Here is a 9,761-nt window from a genome sequence, read left to right as displayed (position 1 = left end):
AATAAAGAGGAGAAATCTGATTCTATTGGAAGGTTCATCATCAAAGATCCTATGAAGTATAATGAAGATGATAAAAGGAAAGTTTTCTTAGATACCAAGGTAAGGGCTATCATTGTCTTGTCTCTTCTCGATGATGTTTACCACTCCTTGGTGAACCTCACTACTACTTAGGACATGTGGAACACCTTCTGTTTTCTATATGAAGGAACCATTAGAGTAAAGAAAAACAAGAAGATTGACCTCATTAGGCAATATGAGCTTTTTGTGCATGGGAAAGGTAAATCTTTCACTGAGTACTACAATACGTTTAACAGCCTCCTCATTGATCTAAATCTTTATGTCAGAGTCTATGATAATGAAGAAGTCATATGCAAGTTCATGGACTGTTTACCAAATTTATGGAAAAACATTTATACTTGTATCAAGACAAGCAAAGATCTTGACAATATGCCTCTTACTGCTCTTTATGTAACTCTTCGTAATTATGAGCAAACCAAGATTCTGAAAAATGCATTCTTAAAGGATCCTAAAAGTATTCCTTTTTCTCTTCTCTGCAATGACACGAGAAAATCAGTGAGTGAACCTCGTATCACTTATCTGACTGAGTCTAATGAAGAAACTGTTAGAAAAGAAGAAATTGTTGAAAGCTATGCTGGTGATGCTGGCGATGAGAGTGATGGACCCACAGTTGATGACTTAGCTGACAACATGCCATGATAGCTACCAACTTCAAAAGGTATGCTAAAATGGGTTTCTCTAAGTTATTTCCCATATCTAAGGTCACTGACTGAAGAACCTTAGATCAATCTAAGTCAGATCCTCTCGATGAGTCCAATGAGGAGTGTTTCAATTATGATAAGAAAGGTCATTTTACTGCTGAGTGCAAAAGCAAGAAAATCTTTAAGCATCATTCCTCTTAACCAACAAGTCGATTCTCTCATGATAACTTCAAAGCAAAGTACAAGAGAGAAAAGGCAAAGAACCAAAGCTTCCAAAGAAAAGGTAAGGGTCTCATGGCTGAGATTCATGACTGGATTGATGAGCCGACCTCATCTCTCTAGTGATGAGGATATGGCATATCTATGTATTATGGATAAAATTCGAAACATAGAAGACTCTGACAAGTGATCCACCTCTACTACTAATGATGTACCTTCTACCTCCAACACTTTGTGACATCAACAAATAGGGGGAGATTGTTGGGTCACCTATTGATTTGGTGATGACTCACTGATCTATTCCTTTATCCTATCAACACTTAGTAGTTTTTGGTTTCTTTGTACATACTTAAAGTTGTTGGTAAAATCGAAGACTAGCCGATGTGAAGATAGAAGGTCACTAATGCGATACTGTGGATCAAAAGTCTAAATTACACACCAATACTCCATAGTAGCTGATTTAAAGATTGAAGATGTTTTGAAGCTACTAATCGATTGAAGAAAGATCTTCATGCACCAAAGATTTGTAAGTAGCTGTTTGTAGCTACTAATCCATCTAAAGAAGATTTCCCTATAGGCTGACCATATCTCTACAAAAGTTTGTCTATGCATAAACAGTGTTGTATGCACATGGTGTACAACGAAAATGAGATATCATCAATAGTCAAGTCAACCCCTGGCTTCTTATCCTCGGGTGACAACTGTCTCATGCATTTAATGCATGAAGGTAGTATAAAAGGTAGTATGCATCTCGCATACAAATACACTTCCTTGAAAGAATTACTAAATGATTTCTCAAGGCAATCAACCCTCTTCTTCTATTCTCCTATTTTCTTGTGTGTGAAGAAAAATTTAGTGTTCTTCATTTCCTTGCAATTACTCTTTGTGTTTATCTTGTAAGTTTTTCTCTTTGTAAGATTGTTTAGGTTAGGTTATCCTTTCCTTCTTCTGCAACAATATATATTGTATCTCTGTGTTTTAATTTTTGATATACATCAATAAGAATTAAAAATATGAAAAAAGTCTGAGTAATTGTATTGAACCTCCCCTTCTACAATTACTTTATGTTAATTGCCACCCCATTCAGGAACAACAGGTAATTCAGACGATAATGCCGAAGAGTTGGGAAATAGTATTGAAGGCAAGACTTTCTTTGCTTCAAAAGGTATTATTCATCAACTATCCTATTCATATACACCTCAACAAAATGGTAAAGTTGAAATAAATCATAAACACCTTTTGGAAACAGCTAGAGCCTTAATGATTCAATTTAGGTTACCCCTAAATTTCTTGGGGGATAGTATTTTGACAGTAGCTTACCTCATAAACATAATGCTTCAAAAGTGTTGAATCATCTCACACCTTTTGAACTTTTATTCACAACCAAGCCACAATATGATCATTTGAGATCTTTTGGATGTCTGTGTTTTGTTTCCACAAACCTTTTACATAGACATAAGTTACAATCCAGAGCAGATCTACATATTTTTCTTGGATATCCTTTTGATAAGAAAGCATACGAAGTTATGCATCTTAAAACCAAACAAATTTCATACTCACGAAAGGTTGAGTTTTATGAAACCAAATTCCCATTTCTCAAGCCTACTTCCTTATTTGATATATCTGACTTACCCTTACGTACTCCACATATTTTTTCTTCAGCAAATCTATCCAAACAAGAAAGTTAAGAAATCCCCATTTCTGTAACATTGATAAACATGCACCTATACATTTTATTTCTACCCAATCTGCTTCTATTTCTCAAACTATAACTATACATTCTGAATCCCAATCACACAATCATCACACCATAAAATCTGAGTTTGTACACTCTGAAGAACAAGTTTTCGTTCCTGATCATGTTGACTCAACCTCTACTCTTGTCTTATGCAGATATTCAAGTTTCTTTAACACTTCTTATTTGGATGATTTTGTTTGTAATCATGTTTCTAGAGATGTTTCTACACCCTATATTGAGACATGTCCTCATACTATAACAAATCTATGTATTTCATCCATAATCTAAATCCAATTTCTTTGAATAGTTAGATTCAATATTTTATTGCAAATATTGTTTCTGTTGTGGATCCTAGAACATATGAAGAAGCTACTTCTAATCCTTTTTGGCAAGAAGCTATGGCTAAAGAATTTGCAGCTTTAGAAGCAAATGGAACTTGGAAGTTAGTACCTTTACCTGAAGGAAAATGTGCTATAGGATGCAAATGGGTTTATAAAACCAAGTTCAAACAATATAGCTCAATTGAAAGGCATAAAGCACAATTGGTAGCACAAAAAAAGGCAAATGAAGACTATTATGAAACATTTTCACCGGTTGTCAAATTTACCACAACATGTATTGTTGCTCTTGTTGTTAAACAACATTGGCTTATTCATCAATTAGATATTAATAATGCGTTTTTACACGGAGATTTGAATGAAGAAGTTTATATGAAAAGGCCCAAAGGTATGGTTTGTTCAAACAATAACTATGTTTGCAAACTTGTTAAATCCTTGTATGGTTTGAAACAGGCATCAAGACAGTGATACTCAACATTGTCTGAAGCATTGAGGGCGAAAGGTCTTCATCATTCTTAGAATGACTATTCACTATTTCTCAAGAAGAATAAAGAATCTTTCACTATAGTGGTTGTTTATGTTGACGATGTTATAGTCACTAGTCATGGTTTTTCTAAAATCAAAGAATCCGAAAAGTTATTGCACAAGACTTTTCAAATCAAAGACTTGGCTAGCTTAGTTATTTTATGGAGTTAGAATTTCTACGATGTGATCAAGGGATTTTCTTAGCTCAAAAGAAATACCTCACTGAGTTACTAGATGAGTATGCAATCAATCTTCAAAAAATATCAATACTCTGTTGCCTTGTAATTTGAAACTTATGCCAGACATTCCTAATCCTTTGGACGAACCTAGCAGATACAAACAACTTGTGGGGAAACTAAATTTTTTGGTGCATACGCGACCTGATTTAGCGTTTACCATTCAGCTTCTCAGTCAATTCAATTGAAACCTATCAAGGGCCTACTAGGATGCTGCCTTACATGTTCTGAAATATTTGAAGACATTTGGTTCTCTTTGTTTACAAACTTGATTTTTCACTCTTTGCGTATTGTAATTCAGATTGGGCATCTTGCCCATATTCAAGGAGGTCAGTTAGTGGATATTTTGGTTCTCTTTTTTTTGGGGGGGGGGGGGAGTCCTATGTCATGGAAATCAAAGAAACAAGTGACTATATCTTTATCTTCAGTTGACACATAATTCAGATCCACGAGAAGAATCACTACTGAACTTACTTGGTTATGTAGACTTTTGGCAGATTTAAGAGTAGAAAGCATTACTCCAGTCGCTTTGAAGTGTGATAATCTAGCAAGTATACATATAGCAAACAATCCAGTTTTTTCACGAAAAAACGAAGCATATTGAACTGGACTGTTATTATGTATGAGAACAGTTGCAAGCAGGGGTTATTGTAGTCTAATTCACACCAACAAAGTCTCAACTTACAGATGTTTTTACTAAGGGGCCGTTTACCACACACTTACCCGGATAAGTGCTTATCAAGTCATGTTACCTCACCGGATAAATATGGTAAGGACCAAAAATCTTACCCGGTAAAAGCGAGACAAGGACCATGAATCTTACCCGGTAAGTGAGGCCGACGACTCTTACCACGGTAAGCGCTTACCGGGTAAATTGTTGCATACGATGTTGTTTTGGTGGACTGAAATCTTACACGGTACGTAAATAATAGTGTTAAATTTTACCGATAAACACTTGGTAAACGGCCCCTAAGTCTTTATTTGGGACTAAACAGTATGATATAATACGTAACCTGTGATTAGTTGCTAAGCCACTGAAAGGGGGTATTAGAGTTGTTATTATTCCAGTTTTGTTACGTTAGTTGGTTATGCTTGTCAGCATTTCAGTTATTGTATAGCTTAATTACTATGTGTATATATAGTCTTACACAATACTAAATAAGACACAAATTCTCCACTTTCTCTCTCTATATTCTCTCTCTAAACAATAACAAAAATTGCATTCTTAACATTTAAGTTTTTTTTTTAAATTAAAAAAAATTAAAAAAAATATTTGATAAGGTTTTATATCGCACGTCAACATATTTCATCGCTTTTATTGAAACATAATTAACAAGTACTTTTTTCAAACAAAACTAAATAATATCACAATCATCATATTATTATGATTGTTAACCATTAAAAACGTAAATTTGGATTAAAATTTATTAATCGTAATATGTTTTGTTTCTTGTTAAAACATTCATAATGTAGAAACGTAAAATCAGTGGTGGATTAAAAACTTTTATTACTAGGACACATTTAGAGTGTAAAAAAATTCCAAAACTAAATAACTCATCTGAACCAAAACAGTTTGGGTTATTTAATTTTCACTTTAAATGGTTTGGTTAATCGGATAAAGAAAACATATTCTATTCGGTTTTTGGTTATTTTTTTCTATTACAATTATTATACTACTATTTATATATTTTATTGTTAGAGTTAAACTAAAAGCATGTTGACACATTACACAATAATACAAAGTTCGACTAATTTATAATGGATCAAATGACTAGAAAAACAAACCATTAAACCAATCACTACAACAAAATTGGATTTATAGGACGCTCCTAATTTCTAAGCACTACAAAAATGCAGAGTATCAGCCGTCGCTGAAAGGGCTTTCCGTCGCTGATCCGTCTCTGATACTCCGTCGGTCAAACAGTCGTAGATAATGCTATCAACGACGGATCAACGACGGAAATCAGCGATGGATTTGCGACAGACACTTTCAGCGACAGATCAGCGAGGGAAGTATTTAGCGACGGATCAGCGACGGATTTGCGAGGGAACTTTCAGCGACGGATTTGTGAGGGAACTTTCAGCGACGGATTCATACGATTTAAAATATGGATTCATACAATTTAAAATATTCAATTCATACAATTTAATCTTCGAATACATACAATCTAACTATCGGGATCTGGGGGAGGTGGGAAATCGTATCCTGACTGCCGCATAAACGCAGCAAAATGCTCCGATAATGCAGCCTGTTGGGCTAATGCAGCAGTCTGTTGGGCTAATGCAGCAGCTTGTCTGGCCTGTTCAGCTGCCGAGGCAGCTTGTCTGGCCTCCAAATCTGCCCTATTCTTCCGTTCGGTCTCGAGTTCCTCTTCTACCCTTGACAACTTATCTCTCAACTTCGTTACCTGTAAATATTCAATATTCTTCGAAATCAGTAATTTGTTCGCAATTTTAGTAAAGAGAAAGTTTATAACAATATAACCAACGTACCTCCGCTCTTGACTCGTATGATGATCCGCTACTGCTACATCTACCCGTCATAGCATGAGAGGGGTCTTGGGTGGTCCCGAAACCAAATATTCGGCCTTTCCTCCGTCCTCCGACACTTTGCTCCCAAAGAGATGCCTCATCAGGGAGAGGGCTGTCGGTACTAGATTGTGACTTACCCCTAAGCGATTGAAATCGCTCCTATGGTTCACCAAAACAAAAACGGGTGAGGTTATGTATATAGATATTTCAACAGCATAACGACTGTAAATCAAACATAACCAATGCATGTATTTAACAACTAAGCATTCTAATAATACCAATGTTCGAAGTCGCATTCTCAACCTACTTACTTAGCCTAACGTCTGCCCAACAATGGCAACCCAAACTAATAGCATCACTATGTTTATTGAAATATATTACCTTAAACCTACCAACGTATCTATTAACCAAAGTAATGGTTTTAGAAAACTTACATGATACCTAGCAGCTTTCGGGTAACTGAACTGAGGAGGATCGGTAGGCGGTTCGGACGAACCTTGATTGAACTTCCGGTTCGTGCAGTGAGTGCGCTCWAACACCTCAGTAGCAGTAGGCTCACGACCCATTACTTGTGCCTACATTAGACAATTAGGTTAAGTTGTTACTAACATAAAGAACGAATTATATTTTAAAAAAAGATTAGATACTCACCATCCTGTCTCGATGTTGTGTCGTACTAATCGATCCCCCAGTGTGTCTGGACGACACCCCCTCAAACTCGGTGTTCCGATTGGCCCGATTGATCCTGGATTTCCTTTTCCAAGCCTCGGTATCCCAGACCTGTTAAAAACAGAGCACATATATAAGGCGAAAGGTGGTACACATGGCAGTTCGAAAAGCTCACAATAGAGATGCATACCGTGTCAATCATCTGTAGCCAAAACCTGTCTGGTATCCATACGGAATGGTGTAATCTAATCCGTGAGAAGTCCTCACCATCCCATTGTTGATCACTAGGATAGGCTGTGCCACGGCCCAATCAAGTGCAGAGCTCATCCAATCAGAGTAGCTGTTGTGCATGGCTTTGGTCCATAATGAATGAACCGTGTCATCCAGCTCAGGATCCCATTGGAACTTAGCCTACACACACAATGTTTGTATAAATGTAAAAACAATAATCTTGTATGTATAATGTCATTAAAATGGTACACCAACCCTAAAGCGCTGGAATATCAAGTCACGTGCTTCCTGAGGTACTTCCTTCCATCTATGCCACGGACCAGCAAAGGAAGACCTGAAGATAGTCGTCATCTCTCGGATAACATGGGCATCTTTAAACCTGTACAATTAAACAAATATTTTCAACACAAAGACAGTCATATTAATTTATTATGTAATACAAAGTCTTATACCATATCTACTTACCCATGGCCTAATTTATTATGTAATACAAAGTCTTATACCACATTTTACAAACACATTTTATAAACTTACAAACACATTTTATAAACTTACAAACACATTTTAGAAACACATTTTACAAACACATTTACAAACACATTTTACAAACTTACAAATGTATTTGAAGCATCTTAAATTTCTAAACTACCATAAATCATACCATACAATTTTAAACATACAACTAATTTCATCACTATTTTCTAATCTATTATCTATTACATACATACAAGACTATTTTACCAACACATTTTACAAACACATTTTACAAACTACCATAACTCATACCTAAATACAGGACGGCGACGACGGAACAGGACGGCGACGACGGAACAGGACGGCGACGACGGAACAGGACGGCGACGACGGAACAGGACGGCGACGACGGAACAGGACGGCGACGACGGTGGCGGCGACGGTGACAGGAACAGGGACGACAACGGTGGTCGGAACAGGGACGGCGACAGGTGGTTGGAACTGGGACGGTGGTCGGAACAGGGCCGGTGGTCGCATCTCTCTCTTTCTCTCTCTCTCGATATCGCGTCTCTCTCTCTCTCTATCTCTCTCTATCGCCTCTCTCTCTCTATCGCCTCTCTCTCTCTCTCTCTCTCTCTCGATAAACAGACGGCAATGGTTCGGGAGCTTAACCTAGATTATTTTAAACACAATCAGCGACGGAATGATTCCGTCGCAAATATGTTACCATCATTTTGTCATTTTGTGTGTGAAGTCGATATATAAATATATATAAATATATATATATATATAGGGTATATTTCTTTTACAACCTTGTGTATTTGTACAACYCTTGSAACCCAATTAATTGAGATATTTATAGAAATGATGAAAGTTCATTTATTATGATTTGAATATTTATACAAATGTCAAGGGTTGTAAAATAACCAACCTTTATATATACATATATATATATATATATATATTCATCAAGACCCAATAAAACCGAATAAATCCAAATAAGACCCGATAACATCGAATGAAGACTATTAAAGCCCAATAAAACCGAATCAAGCCCATCAAGGCCCAATGAAACCGAATCAAGCTCATAAAAATGAGAAAMTAGGAAAAATAGGAAAATCAGCGAGGGATCAGCGAAAGATTATGATTTTTGCTAAAATCATTCGCTGATCTGCGAGGGATCAACGAGGGAATTGGCAAAGAGCATATTCCCTCACAGATCAGCGAGGGATCAGCGAGGGAATATGATTTTTGCCAATTCCCTCGCTGATCTGCGAGGGTTAGCGAGGGATTTTGCAAAAATCATAATCCTTCGCTGATCCCTCACAGTTCAGCGAGGGATCAGCGAGAGAATCTGACTTTTACCAATTCCCTCGCTGATCCCTCGCTGATCTGCGAGGGATCAACGAGGGATTTTGACGAAGATTCCCTATTTTCTCATTTTTATGTGTTATATGTACATATTTTTATATGTTGATGTCGTTTGTATGCATGTACATGTGTTGTTTGTGTATATATATATATATATATATATATATATGTTGTGGTTGCTAACCTTGATATGTGAATGTGTTATAAGTATATATACCCATATAAATCATATAAATCTGCATATAACACACACACACACACACTGTCTATACATTCACATATACACATACGTTTAAACATATATTCATCCATCCAATCGTGGTTAACAACCAGTAGACATCGTGTATATATGTATATATATAATTGACCGACGGGTATATATACATATAACACATACAACGTCGTGTACACATATATGTATATAACATTGACCGACGGGTATATATACTTATAACACATGCATATATACCCGTTAGCTCGTGTTATATACATATGTTTACACGACGTTGTATGTGTTATATGTATGTATACCCGTCGGTCAATGTTATATACACATATATACACGATGTGTACTGGTTGCTAACCACGATTGGATAGATGAATATATGTTTAAAGGTACGTGTATATGTGAATGTATAAACAGTATGTGTGTGTGTGTTAGATTTATATGATTTTATTGGCTTAACCTATTTAACTGGGCTTTATTCGG

Source organism: Cynara cardunculus (genome assembly GCF_001531365.2).
Source record: "Cynara cardunculus var. scolymus isolate 2C chromosome LG 5, CcrdV1, whole genome shotgun sequence".
Lineage (NCBI taxonomy): Eukaryota > Viridiplantae > Streptophyta > Magnoliopsida > Asterales > Asteraceae > Cynara > Cynara cardunculus.
Note: the sequence above shows the minus strand (reverse complement) of the source record.